The sequence below is a fragment of the Engystomops pustulosus genome, chromosome 5 (assembly GCF_040894005.1).
Source record: "Engystomops pustulosus chromosome 5, aEngPut4.maternal, whole genome shotgun sequence".
Taxonomy (NCBI): domain Eukaryota; kingdom Metazoa; phylum Chordata; class Amphibia; order Anura; family Leptodactylidae; genus Engystomops; species Engystomops pustulosus.
The window spans coordinates 161,080,843-161,094,644 of NC_092415.1; the positions used below are offsets into that span (position 1 = coordinate 161,080,843).

A 13,802-nucleotide genomic window follows, 5' to 3' on the forward strand; every position below is an offset into this window, starting at 1 on the left:
CGGGGGCCGTGGCCACCGGACAACCTGAAGGATTCGGAAAAACCGCAGAATTTAAAAAGCCATTTGTGTCGCAAGATCAAGCACTCACATACACCAGAAAAAAGCAGGTGAACTTCGGCGGACCTCGGCGCAGCAGCGACACCTGGTGAATATCGGCGCACGGACCTTAGTGAATCCCGGCAGAACCCGAATCAGCGCTGGATCGCGACTGGACCGGGTAAGTAAATGTGCCCCATTGTGTGCAGCTTTATATGGTCAAAACTGCTGGTAGACTCAGCTTGCTTCATTTCATGTGAACACAATATGGAAGCGCTAGCATCCACCATCAAGGAAATAAAACCCAAATCGATAGCCAGAGGATATATCTGACCCTCATTACAAATACCACATACAAAAAGCTCATTTGTTTTAAGGTAGAAACAGAATATTGTTATTAAATGAACCGACATTTTGCTGGTTTATTTTCTGTATATTCCAGAACAGCAGTATACCTATACAAAACTGTCACTTTATAATTTAATGGAATGAAGGCCACTTAAAATGCAGAGGCTGCTCATTGTTGGCCAAGGTGGATAAATCTTGGAGAAGTACACTAGAAATATGTGGATTGACTGACTGTCATTTATCAGCTTTATCTCATTTTACCAACCAATTGCCATTAATCACAGCTGACGAGCCAGAGTGAGTAATGGATGTCTCCTCTCAGCATAAAGATGGATATGTTATTGCTAAGAGAGCAAGTTGTTTAGCTTTGCATTTTAGAGGGGAGTCAGTATTCACAGAATAAAATTAAGGTCAAGAAGACATAATGTACACAGCAATAAGTAACGTGACATCCCAGCCCAAACCTAAAATATAACTATGCATGACATTTTTATAGTCAACATACCTGGTGCAGTCTATTTCTCCATACTGGCCCCTTGTCCAGCAGGCCACAGTAGTCTTAGACTTCACGTAACAGAGTGGCGTAACAAAGTCTATGTCACACAAGACAAACCCTTCTCTTTTTTCATCTACTGCCATGAGATGGACGGCACCTGCAGAGGAAAACACAGAAGGAATGAGAAAAATACAAAAAAAAAATCTGGAACATCGCGGTCCAATTTTACTATTAGTGGGCATTCACTTGTTATGTTTATTAACGCATTGTAAACACTATCAAAAATTATTTACACTGTGTAAAGAGTGTGTTAAAATGTTGTTTGCAATGTCTTGTCATATTGGTAGCATAATCATGATGTTAACATATATGTAAATGTAAACATATTGTTAACACAATGTAAATGTGAATGCACCCTGTGGTCTTAGGATATCAGATTGCACCCCCCTGATTTATCAGATTAATCATAACACCTTTAAAGCCCACTATTTGGAGGTTCAAATTTTAAACAGGGGGTGTTTACAAAGGCTATGTAAACGCCTGGGGGCTCCATCCAATTGCAGATGTGTTTCTGTTGAAAAAGCAGGTTTTAATTGAAACGCATCTGCAGACTTATACACTGAGTTTGTAAATGTAATGTAAACACCCATTGTGACAGCAACCTAATAGTCCCGGACTACTAGAATCAAGATCCTGTAGCTCTTCTACATATTTCGTACGGAGAAATCATGACATAAGCTGTCTGTATCTACATGTTGTGGTGGTGCATGTCTATAACTGCAAACCGACATAGTGAAATTCTGTAGTATCTTAGTATTGAGAAGTTTTTAGGGAACTGGAAATCGATGACCTATCCTTATGATTCGTCATCAATTATCAGATTATGTCTATTTCCACACCATCTACTAAATAGATGGATATTATTAAGGCTTTGTATATCTATGTGCATGTGTAATAGCCAACCAGGAAAAAAACATGAAATAAAAATGATCATGATTTTTGTAACTAACATTGAGGAACAACCTTATCTCATGTCCCTTTAAGAACAAAACAGAGATAAAAACCATCTCTCTTCATTTCGGCATGTTCTACTCTACTTACTTTTATGTACAGAAGCAAGAGAGAAAAGTTAACTAATTTACATATTAAGTAAAATCCATCACTCTTCCCAGAGATGACTCCCTCATGCATCCACACTAGATTGTTGTACAATTTCTAGGGGAAGTACTGCAAAATATCTGAAGCTGTGCATAGTGTTAATATTTAATAAGGTAATGTATAAACCTTACAATAGTGTTTTAATAAACAGCTGATGGGTAGATGGACCCTTCATTCCTATAATTCAATGGCAGATAATCATCTTCCTATGATAATGCTATCTAGTAATCAGGAAAGGGTTCATTTTATGCAAGTGACACTAAGCAATGTATTATAGTACAATCTAAGGCCTTATTCAGATGGCCCTAATGGGAGCTGTCATCTGGTCACATAATTTGCAACCAGTTCACGGCCCCCATAGACTTTTGTGGCTCCCGATTACGGCTCCGTGAGCACAAGGGCAGGCGTGCGGCAAAATATAAGACTTGTCATCTGCCTATGAAGGGCTCTCTTCACCCCTCCTCCTTCCGGCCCTATGCTCGATCGAGTTCCGGGCCAGATGAGCACACGGCCGTCTGCATGAGGCCTGAGGAGGAGACTAAAAGCTGACTCGGACCCTCTGAGTGTTTTACTTTGAAAATGATGTTCAATGTAGATAAATGTAAGGTTATGCATATGGGTACTAATAATCTGCTTTAACATTTTTCCTTGTAGGATATGTGTTGGAGAGACCCTCTCCTGTGCACTTGTAAACCATACACTGAGTAGCACTGTTCCATGGCAATCAGCTGTCTCTAAACTCAATAGGCTCTTGTCAACTATTAATAGAGATCTGAACTCCCAGGAATTGGAGGTAATGTTACCAATTAAAACATTGGTTCAGCATATCAGGAAAATGCGGTAATGTAAAAAAAAAAAAAGCTGCAAGGGGCTACGGAAGTCCTTGTGTAAAAGTTCTCAGTGTCCTGCAATGCCAAATCTATCACTGGGTGAGATGTATTACACATTAGACCAATGCAGAGTAGAACTAGACAATATTCTGCTGCTGCAGATTACTCAGTGGGGCAGATTTATCAAGCAGTCTGAATGTCAGAATATTTCCAGTTGCCCATGGCAACCAATCACAGCTAAGCTTTCATTTGACCAGTGCTCATGAATATTTTAAAGGGGAGCTGTGATTGGTTGCCATGGGCAATTGGAAATATTCTGACATTCAGACAGCTTGATAAATCTGCCCCATTGTGTCTGATTCTGGATGATTAATCCAGTGCAGTATAAGACTGAAGAGTAATACTTTGCACCTCCGAAGTAGTCTTTGCTGCGCTACAATATTGAATTTTGTGGCATACAAGCTATTTCCAATGAGGCCACTTCCTTTTACTGACTTCACAGGTCAATTTGGATAACTTCCTAAAAAATTATCTAAAACCCTCAAAAGTGTTGCACAACATTTCAGGTGTAAATTACTCCAGTATTCTGCCATAGACAGATTGACACATCTCCCCTAATGTTTTTTGATTAATTACTAAATTTACTGACATCTCCAACCAGCCACAACAGTTTTGAGATACTGAAAATATATGATAATAAATGTAATCTGCCCTTTAAATTAGAAGTTTAATATTTGACTTGCCAAATAGAAAAAAACTACTTATATAGGAATACAGGAAACTCCAGGAATGTAATCTATATTAATACAAGCCAAAACAATGAGATAAAACCAAAAAGATATCACACTTGCAATCAAACAATGGAGAGAGCAAGAGAAGAAGTGTATAATAGAAAAATGTGAACATATGTTTGTATTCCATACAGTTAACAATTTCTTTCAGCAGACAATTACTGTGAAGCTGTCTTTGAAGTGTATCCCTTTAGCGTTCTAAGCTCAGAATGTTGTATTTTACATTAGCTTCTAATATAATTAGTGCTAACATATGGCACAATCAATAGGACATTTGGAATCAGTTTACCATGCCCTTGGGTGTAAAGGCGTAGGGTTTTATTGGTAGGAAAAAACAGAACTGCCCATCAAAGTGATATTTTTAACTACAGGACTAGACAATTTTTCCCCGGTGGTCAAGCTTTAAAAATCTTTCAAAAAGACTGAAAATGGTTTTCATCAAAGATGAAGAAATGTAACGCTGCTTAGTAAAATGTCTGTAAAATGAAATGCATGGCGTGAAATGTATGTCCTGATGATATAAACCATGACTATGCTTGCTGATAAATTGCAGCATAGAATATGGAAAACACGGCACAAAATGAAAATTTCTTCAATCTTTTTCTATGATTTTATTCAAATGTGATATAAACATTGATATGCAAAGCGCTATGGAATTTGATGGCGCTATATAAATAAAGATTATTATTATTAAAACAAGGAAGAAAACAGTAGTCCGGCACCATGAGTCCATTAGACTCTGTATACAGTGTTCCACACTTAGGTCATTATTGCGCTTCATGCCTAATTTCCATTCCTAACAGCAGGTCCTAGTACCGGCACATAGTGCTGGTGTGGTTTTAATATTGCTATACTATATGTATTTTTACTGTCACATTCACGTTTATTTTAATGCCTATTGTTGTATCATTGTTTCCATGACGCCGCCGACTGGCCCCGACGCATATAAGGTGCGCGGCGCCGGGAAGTGACGTCATTCGGCTTGAGAATGCGCTAGATTAGCGCGAAACGGCCCGTCGCCGCTTGGCCCCGCTCTGTACCTGTACACACCTCAATAAAGTACTCTTCGCACTGAATGGTGAGTGCCGCTGAACTTCTTTATATTTCTATTATTATTATTAATATTATTATTATCATAAGGCCTTCACCGAAATAACAATACAGACGGTCCCCTACTTAAGAACAGCCGACTTACAGACAACCCCTAGTTACAAACGGACCTCTGGATGTTGGTAATTTACTGTACTTTAGCCTTCGGCTACAACAAACAGCTTTACAATTATCAAAGCTTTCTGCAATGAAGATTTATTGTTAATCCTGGTTCTTATGACAATCCAACATTTTTAAAATCCAATTGTCACAGAGACCAAAAAAAATTTGGCTAGGGTTACAATTATAAAATATACAGTTCCGACTTCCATACAAATTCAACTTGAGAACAAACTTACAGAACCTATCTTGTATGTAACCCGGGGACTGCCTGCAACCCCTTTGCGTTGCAGCGTTTTTTGTTAATTTTTTGCAATCCACCTTCAAAAATCTATAACTTTTTCATTTTTCTGTGTACAGGGCTGTGTGAGTACTTATTTTTCTTAGATTTCTGCAAAACAAATTTTACTTCTCAGTGCCCTTATTTATTATTATATGCAGTGAAGTAGAAAAGAGTAAAAAAACAGCGGCACTCACCCAGAAAAATGTTATCTTCTTTATTTCATGCAAAGTGAAGGTACATTCGGTAGAGAGGGGAGCAGGGGTACATACAAAGGCGACAGCCGTTTCGCGCCGTCCGGCGCTTTCTCTCGCTAGAGAAAGGCTAGAGAAAGCGCCGGACAGCGCGAAACGGCTGTCGCCTTTCTATGTACCCCTGCTCCCCTCTCTACCCCATGTTCGCACAAATGCCAAATGTACCTTCACTCCGCATGAAATAAAGAAGATAACATTTTTCTGGGTGAGTGCCGCTGTTTTTTACTCTTTTCTACTGCACTGCTTATACCTATGTCTATGGATGCTGAGCACCACCCAGGTTCGTCTTTCTATCAAGCCATCTCTGAATCAGCGGTTATACCAGGAGAGTACAGACAGTGACCCTTTTATTCACATCTTTGATAACTGAATTTATTATTATATGCCGCATACTAGGAAGCTGGAAAAAATCCAAAGGTGGTGAAATTGTCGAAAAAAGTATTTGCTTCATTTTCTTCTGGGCTCAGTTTTTATGGCTTTCACTGTGCTCTCTAAATGATACCACTACTTTATTCTTTGGTTCAGTATGAACACGGTGATACTGAATTTATATTCGATTTATTGTGTTTTAATACATTTTTTAAAAAAGTGTACAAAATTTTTTTTTCGTTTTGTCATCTGGTCAGTTTTTGCGGGATGAGTGGAGTTTTCATTGCTATCATTGAGAGGACTGTGCGACCTTTTGATCACTTTTTATTAAAATATGAGACATAAAACTAACAAGTTTTTTTTATTTTTACTGTTTGTTTAGTTTTATATCAGTTAATTTTTTTTTTTACTAAATTTTAGACCTTCTAGGGTACTTGCCAGGCACGGAGGATGCTGATTGGGCAGGTAAGTACCCGATACTGCCCTATAGAGATTACACAGCCGGTATAGTGAGTATGGCTGTTACTGCGAGTGCCCAGCTGTCACACACTGCCAGGCTCCCTCTGCTTCTGAGCCCATGCAATCTTTAAGATGTACATGTATGTCAGAATGAGGCAATAGATCGCATTTCCTGACATACATGTACGTCTAAATGTGTTAAGGGGTTAATGAAGTACATTGAATATTTTACTATTATCAAATGCTCTATTTATTTTGGAAATTAAATAAATGGTTTAGTTACACATAGTGCAGTTTGCACTGTTATTAGTAATTGTGCCCCATGGTCTTATGACCAATTTTGTTGGTTTTATGGCTCTTATTTGTTTTTGGGGGGCACCTATGTATGTAATTTCTGAACTGTGTCTAACATTGCTAGATCAAATATAGATACAAGTAGATAAAAAGATAACAACATAGATCCCCTTATAATTTTAAAGATGTATATATATATATATATATATATATATATATATATATATATATATATGTGGGCAGTTCAATAAGTACCTGTGTTTGATGAAAGAGGACATTCCTGAGGGAAGTTGGCGTTATCATCGTGTGCTGCCAAATAAACTGACTGATTGATAGGTTAGTTTGGATTTGGTAGCCATTTGAGTAAGACGTGTTTCTTGATTTTCGCTAAGATGGAAAAAGAGCAGTATCATTTGGTAATTCACTTTTTGTTTTTGGATGGGAAAAATGTCAGGAGATAAAAGCAAATCGCCATCTATGACCACAGTTTAAACGTGGGCGAACATCCGTTTTTGATGAGGAGCGAGGAAATCATTCAAAAAGTCCACAACATGATACTTGCTGATTGACAAACGAAAGTGCGCGAAGTAGCAGAGGCCATAGGTGTGTCGAGTGGAACGGCAATTAATATTTTACATGATAAGTTGGCAATGAAAAAATTGTCGGCCTGATGGGTGCCGTGATTGTAAATGGTGGACAACAAACGGATGCGGTTGTTAACTCTCGAAGCAGTGTTTGGAGCAATTTAAGCAAGATCCGAGTTTTTGCATCCAGTTGTCACCCTTGATGAAACCTGGCTTCGTCATTACACAACAGAAATTAAGCAACAATCAAAACAATGGATTTCTCCCGGTGAATCTGCTCCAAAGAAGGTGAAGACGGTCCCATCAGCCGGAAAGGTCATGGCGACGATTTTTTTGGGACAGGAACGGCGTCATCCTCATGGACTTTTTAGAAAAAGGAAGAACGATCACTGGACAATACTACAGTGAGTTATTGGACCGTTTTGACAAAAAATTTAAGGAGACACAGGCACATTTGGCAAAAAGAAGGTGCTGTTTCAACACGATAACGCACAAGCACATTCATCCGGAGTTGTCGCCGCCAAACTGCATGAATTGCGTTATGAATTGCTGCCACACCTCCCGTATTCGCCCGATCTGGCTCCCTGCGACTTTTTCTTGTTCCCTAACATGAAGAAATGGCTTGTGGGAAAAAAATTTAGCTCAAATGAGGAAGGTAATTACCGAGACAGAGGCGTATTTTGGAGAGTTCAACAACCCTTATTTTTTTGGAGGGGTTAAAAAAATGGCAGGAACGTTGGGAGAAGTGTATCTTTCTAAAAACACTATGTTGAAAAGTAAAAAATTTTCTTTTAAAAAAAAATGGTGTCTTAATTTCTAACATGGGTACTTATTTAAGTGTGTGTATGTATATATATATATATACACACACACACACATATATATTTAGAAATATATATTATATACAAGCAGTCCCATACTTAAAGGAGACCTACCATTTCAAATGGTCGGTGTAAGCTGTAAACACCGAGCACCAGCTCAGGGTGAGCTGATGCCGGTGCTTAGTTTCGTTAGTGTTATAAACCGCGGTATCGCGGTTTTAACACTTTTTAAACTTTATAGCAGAAGCAGCTTCGGCGCTGCGCGCGACCGTGCGCGCGCAACGCCTGCGGCATTTCCTATGTAGGCGCGCACGCAGCGCCGAAGCAGTTTCTGCTATAAAGTTTAAAAAGTGTTAAAACCGCGATATTGCGGTTTATAACACTAACGAAACTAAGCACCGGCACCAGCTCACCCTGAGCTGGTGCTCGGTGTTTACAGCTTACACCGACGATCTGAAATGGTAGGTTTCCTTTAAGAACACCCAACTTACAGACGATCTCTAGTTACAAACGGACCTCGGGCTGTTGGTAATTTACTGTACTTTAGCCGTGGGCTACAAAAAATAGCTGTTATCAGAGGTGTCTGCAATTAAACTTTATTGTTAATCCTGGTTCTTATGACAAGATTTTTAAAATCCAATTATCACAGAGACCCAAAAAACTTGGCTGGGGTTACCATGATAAAACATACAGTTCCGACTTACATATAAATTCAACTTAAGAACAAACCTACAGAACCTACAGTAACCCGGGGACTGCCTGTATGTATACATATAGCCTCAACATCATGGAAACAATTTCCCAGTCATATTAAATTAAATACAAATAAAATACTTGTGACAATGTGACAGACTGCTGCTTTAATGTGCCTGCCATAAATATTGCAGAATGATGGGGAAAGCACAGTTGTATTTGCTTAAAATATTTCCATAGTATATTCCGAGTATTCCGCAATGACATGTTTTATAGCCTGGCACTTGGTCTATTATAGGCGGCACAGTCTAATAACCTATTTCCATCCAATGCCATCAATGTATGCACAAAAAGAGTTCAGGTTGTAAAAATTCTATTCAGTCTTAAACTGCACTACTTTATACAAAAAATAAAATTGAGTATTTTGCATTCATGAATATCACATTTAGTGGGAAATTGTTCCATTAAAAAAAAACAACAACACTTGTGGTACGCCTTTCACTGCTTTACAGGGCCCACCGTTCATTGTTCAATTTGCCACTTTAATGGGTGAAAATATTGTATTTGTTTTACAAAATGTCAGGAAGATATGAAGCGAAAGCTGTGTGAAAAATAGCTGGAGCTCTCCCCTCGGCTTTCCATTTCTATTAGCTCATTAACAATGCTTGCTTAAACTTCCATTGCTTTTCAAATTTAATGATGGAATATATAATGCTCTATAAACAAAGAAGACAGTGTCCTCTGGATGTGACCCACTGCTCTCCTATCACTGGGATGATGATGCACATTACTTTGAGACCTGACGCAGATTACAATACACATAGGAAGAGGTTGACAGCAAAAACTCATAATAAATCTAAAGCAATACACTATGATCCAAACATATAACTTTTATATAAGTAAATAGACTGAGTTTACATGTCTTGGTTATATGGTATGTTTAACCCCTTAATGACTGCCCTATCTGCTTTTTACGGCAGTCATTAAGGGTACTTCTTCTGACGCGTCGGCCTTTCAACGGCGGCGTGTCAGACGAAGATTTTGGGACACCGGGTCTCGCTGGTGCTGGTGTTGGGCTGTGATCTTACAGCCCAGACCCGACACTAACACCCCGGATTGGAAAAACTCCGATCCCGGGTGTTTAACCCCTTACATGCCGCGGTCAAGCATGACCACGGCGTGTAAACGTGTCCCGCGTGGATCGGACCCCCACGGTGTGCTTACCGTGGGATCCAATCCCTCCTGCCGCAGCTCCTCTACCCACCGGGTTCTGCCTTCCTGAGCGGCATGCTCAGTTACTTTCACAATACACTGCAATACAAGGTTATTGCAGTGTAAAGGCTTGAATAAGCGATCGGACGATCGCTTGTTCAAGCCAAGAAGTAGAAAATGTAAAGTAAAAAAAAAAAGATGAAATCATTTTATTATATACTTAAATAAATAAATAAAATAAAAGTCCCATAATCTCCCCAGTTACACATAAAATGCAAATAAAGTATATAAAACATAACATATTTGGTATCACCGCGTCCGTATTAATCTGTACAATAAATCTAAATCAATCTTGAACCCACTCGGTGAACGACGTAAAAAAAAAACTCGAAAAACCTCCCGTAATATACAATTTTTCATCAAACGCCATCACAAAAAATGTTCTAAAAAGTGATCAAAAAAAGTTACATTCCCTAATATGATACGACTGAAAAGAACAACTCTTTTTGCAAAAAATAAGCCCTCAATGAGGTCTGACACAGAAAAATACAGAAGTTATGGCCCTGAAAAGTTGTCAATAGTAAAAACAATGCGATATTCTCCAATATTGGTTTTGCTCAGAAAAATATTATTTCTATGTTACGGTGAGCGGGGGGAAAAAAAGTGCTAAAAATCCAAAATAAAAATTGATGATTTTGTTTGTGTCCCCCTTGAAATAGTTAATAAAATCTCATGAATAAGCTATAGACCCCCAAAATGAATTATCTATACATTGCATCTCATCCCGTAAAAAATAAGCCCTCATATGTTTGCATTACCAAAAAAAATATAAAAATGTATAGGTTGTACAATGTAACAATACAAATCTGCTATGAATGGCGCCTCCATTCATTCTATACTTGGCCGTGCGCCCGTACAGAAGTTTACCACCACATATGGGGTATCGGTACACTTGGGGGGAATTGGGCATCAAACGTTGCAGTGCGTTTTATCATTTAATTTATTCTGAAACTGTCAGTTTGGCCTAAATGAATGTATTTTCCAAAAAAATTCCATAGTTTCTAAATCGCTGGTCCATATTGTTTTAACCCATGTGAAACACTTAAAGGGTTAATGGACTTAATAGAAGTTGTTTTACATACGTTGAGGGGTGAAGTTTCTATAGTGGGGTAATTTATGTGGTTTTACTATTATTTAGGCCTTTCAAAGTCACTTGAAAGCTGAGTTGTCCCTCAAAATGTGAGTTTTGGCAATTTTCATGAAAATGAGAAAAATCGCACCTAAAGTTCTGCGCCTCATAACATTCTAGAAAAATGACCGGAAGCATAAAATATCATCCCAACATAAAGCAGATATTCTGTAAATGTTAATTATCAAGCTTTTTGGGTAGTTTTACTTCCTGTCTGGAAAGCAGAACATTTCAAACTTGGAAAATGAAAAATTTTTACAAACTTTTGCCAAATTTTCACTCTTTTTCAGAACGAATCGCAAAATTTATCACTTAAATATTATAACTAACATGAAGTACAATGTGTCACGAGAAAACATTCTCAAAATCACCAGGATATGTTAAAGCGTTCCGAAGTTATAACCAATTATCGTGAGACATGTCAGATTTGAAAAATCGAGTCTGGTCATTGAGCTGAAAACTAGTGTCGGTGATAAGGGGTTAAAGAAAGTACATCAGATTCTTTATGAAAACTCACACTTTAAACACCTGTGTATAACTTAGGGTATGGAACTGCTGTGAAAAGAACAGGTTTGGATGACTCTTAAAGGTGCTGTCTAACATTTAACCCTTAACATTTCTAAGCGACATGTTTCAACAATTAGCCCTTAAACAACTTTGCTGGGGGAGACCACCAAATTGAGTCAAAATGCCTCATTGTTTAGCACCAAGGGGGATAAACAGGAGCATAGTCTCGGTACAGGTCACGGTCAGGGGAGATGAAGTTAATGGAGTAAATCTGTACAACAGATCAGGCACAAAGTACAGATTCAAGGTCTGAAGACAGGATAGACAACAGAACATCAGAAGAAAGACAACCGTAATCTATACAGCAACTTTTATACAGTATTTGAATGCCAATCTTGAATGAAGCACTTACTTCAGGGTAAATTAGTGGTTTATGAAGCTAAAGGTGGTAGCATAAAGTTCTCTACACTGAAGATAGTTACTTAAAATTTAACAGCACAAACTGAAATAGTATATACAAAATGACATGTTTTTTTGGTGCATTTATTTTAGCAGATTTATATAACACGTAATTTTGTGTTTTCTGTTTGTTATGTTTATGTTACTTATATTTATCAGCGTAAAAAAATGTAAGCACTATTACAAGGAAAACATAATTGGACAATTGAATCAAGTGATGAAAAAGAATAAACCCTTTTGAAAAAAAAAGTCAGCATTAATGGGGCATGGTGAGATATGAAGATACACTACCGTCATTTTTGCGGTCATCAATTAACCAATACACTTAGATAGGCAATACTGAACGCTATTGAAAGCACAAGACACCAACTAAAAGCTTGCTCTGGATAAATCACCCTTATATATTGCTCCCAAAAACATTAGTCAGGACACTGCTGATCTTTAGATATTTATGAAAAATGGCTAAATACTTTACTATATTATATTATAAATAAACAGGAACAGATTCTTTGAGAAGTGACATTTAGATATTTGGGGAAATATATATTTTATACTACTGCCTTACTATTCAAGAATCACTAAATACCAAAAACTAGACGAAAAGAGGGAAATCCATGCCAATAATGAACTTGTAAAATAGAGAAACTTTATTGATAACATATTAATTCTTTAAAATGTACTAAAAAATTCCAGGAGAGACAATGCATGAACCACCCAGGTAAGGGTACACAGCTGTATATAGAGTAGTAAAAAGGGAACGCTGCTCCTAATGACAGTAATGTATACTGCACCACATAACAAAAACTCATGCCCAGACACAGAAGCATATAAATACTACAAATAAACATGCAGTTATTTGAAAAAATATCAGACCCAAACAAGGATAAAAATCTGTGAAATCTATTCAAGAATCACATCTAGGAGTCCAGTGATTTCACAATGTGTAACTGGTCTCATATTTATGTAACTTGCATATACAGCATCACTAACTTGCAGAGGGAACTTTCCAATAATACAGAGGATAATACTGAGCAAAGTCAAGAAATATGAACTGGAACACTCACGGGTAAATTAAGCAATTCCAATTATAAGACTATATCAGGAAATTGATATATATATTAAACTCTCAATAATATTAGCATGGGTTCACCAAAGATGAACCTATACTTTATGAGATTACATCTGTTCCCTGTATTAACTTATGTACCGCAGCCAACTTTCTGCAAAAACCTAAAGAACATTCTGCATATGATAAAGATGTTCTTTTGCATTTTGTGCTGGGGATATACTGTGAATTGCTCTATGTATTAAAAGGGTAAAAAAGCTTTGGCATACCTATATTTTAATTTTCTTTGTTTTATGTTATGTGAGGATGGGGTTGTACATTGTGTGTTGAACCTCTTTTGTTATGTACCATATATACTCGAGTATAACCCGACCTGAGTATAAGCCGAGATCCCTAATTTTACAACCAAATACTGGGAAAACCTAATGACTCGATTACAAGCCGAGGGTGGGAAATGCATTGGTCACAGCCCCCCGTATATAGCCAGCCCCCAGTAGTATATAACCAGCCAGCCCCCAGTAGTATATAGCCTTCCAGCCCCCAGTAGTATATAGCCTTCAAGCCCCCAGTAGTATATAGCCTGTCAGCCCTCAGTAGTATATAGCCAACCCCCAGCAGTATATAGACAGCCCCCAGTAGTATATAGCCAGCCAGCGCCCAGTAGTATATAGCCAGCACCCATGTTGTGTACAGCAAGCCCCCTAAAGTATACAGAAAGCAAGCCCCCATCTAGTATACAGCCAGTCA

At 38.0% G+C, this 13,802-nt stretch overlaps 1 protein-coding gene across 3 annotated transcripts in view; it reads right to left on the reverse strand.

Moving 5' to 3' along the window:
- The window catches only part of RARB (retinoic acid receptor beta), a 474,419-nt gene that overhangs the window by 360,335 nt on the left and 100,282 nt on the right, over nt 1–13,802 (reverse strand). For all 3 annotated transcript variants that reach the window (XM_072153615.1, XM_072153613.1, XM_072153614.1), the window contains exon 2: nt 890–1,037. The gene's annotated coding sequence lies outside the window, so the exon portion shown is untranslated. The remainder of the gene's footprint in view (nt 1–889; nt 1,038–13,802) is intronic.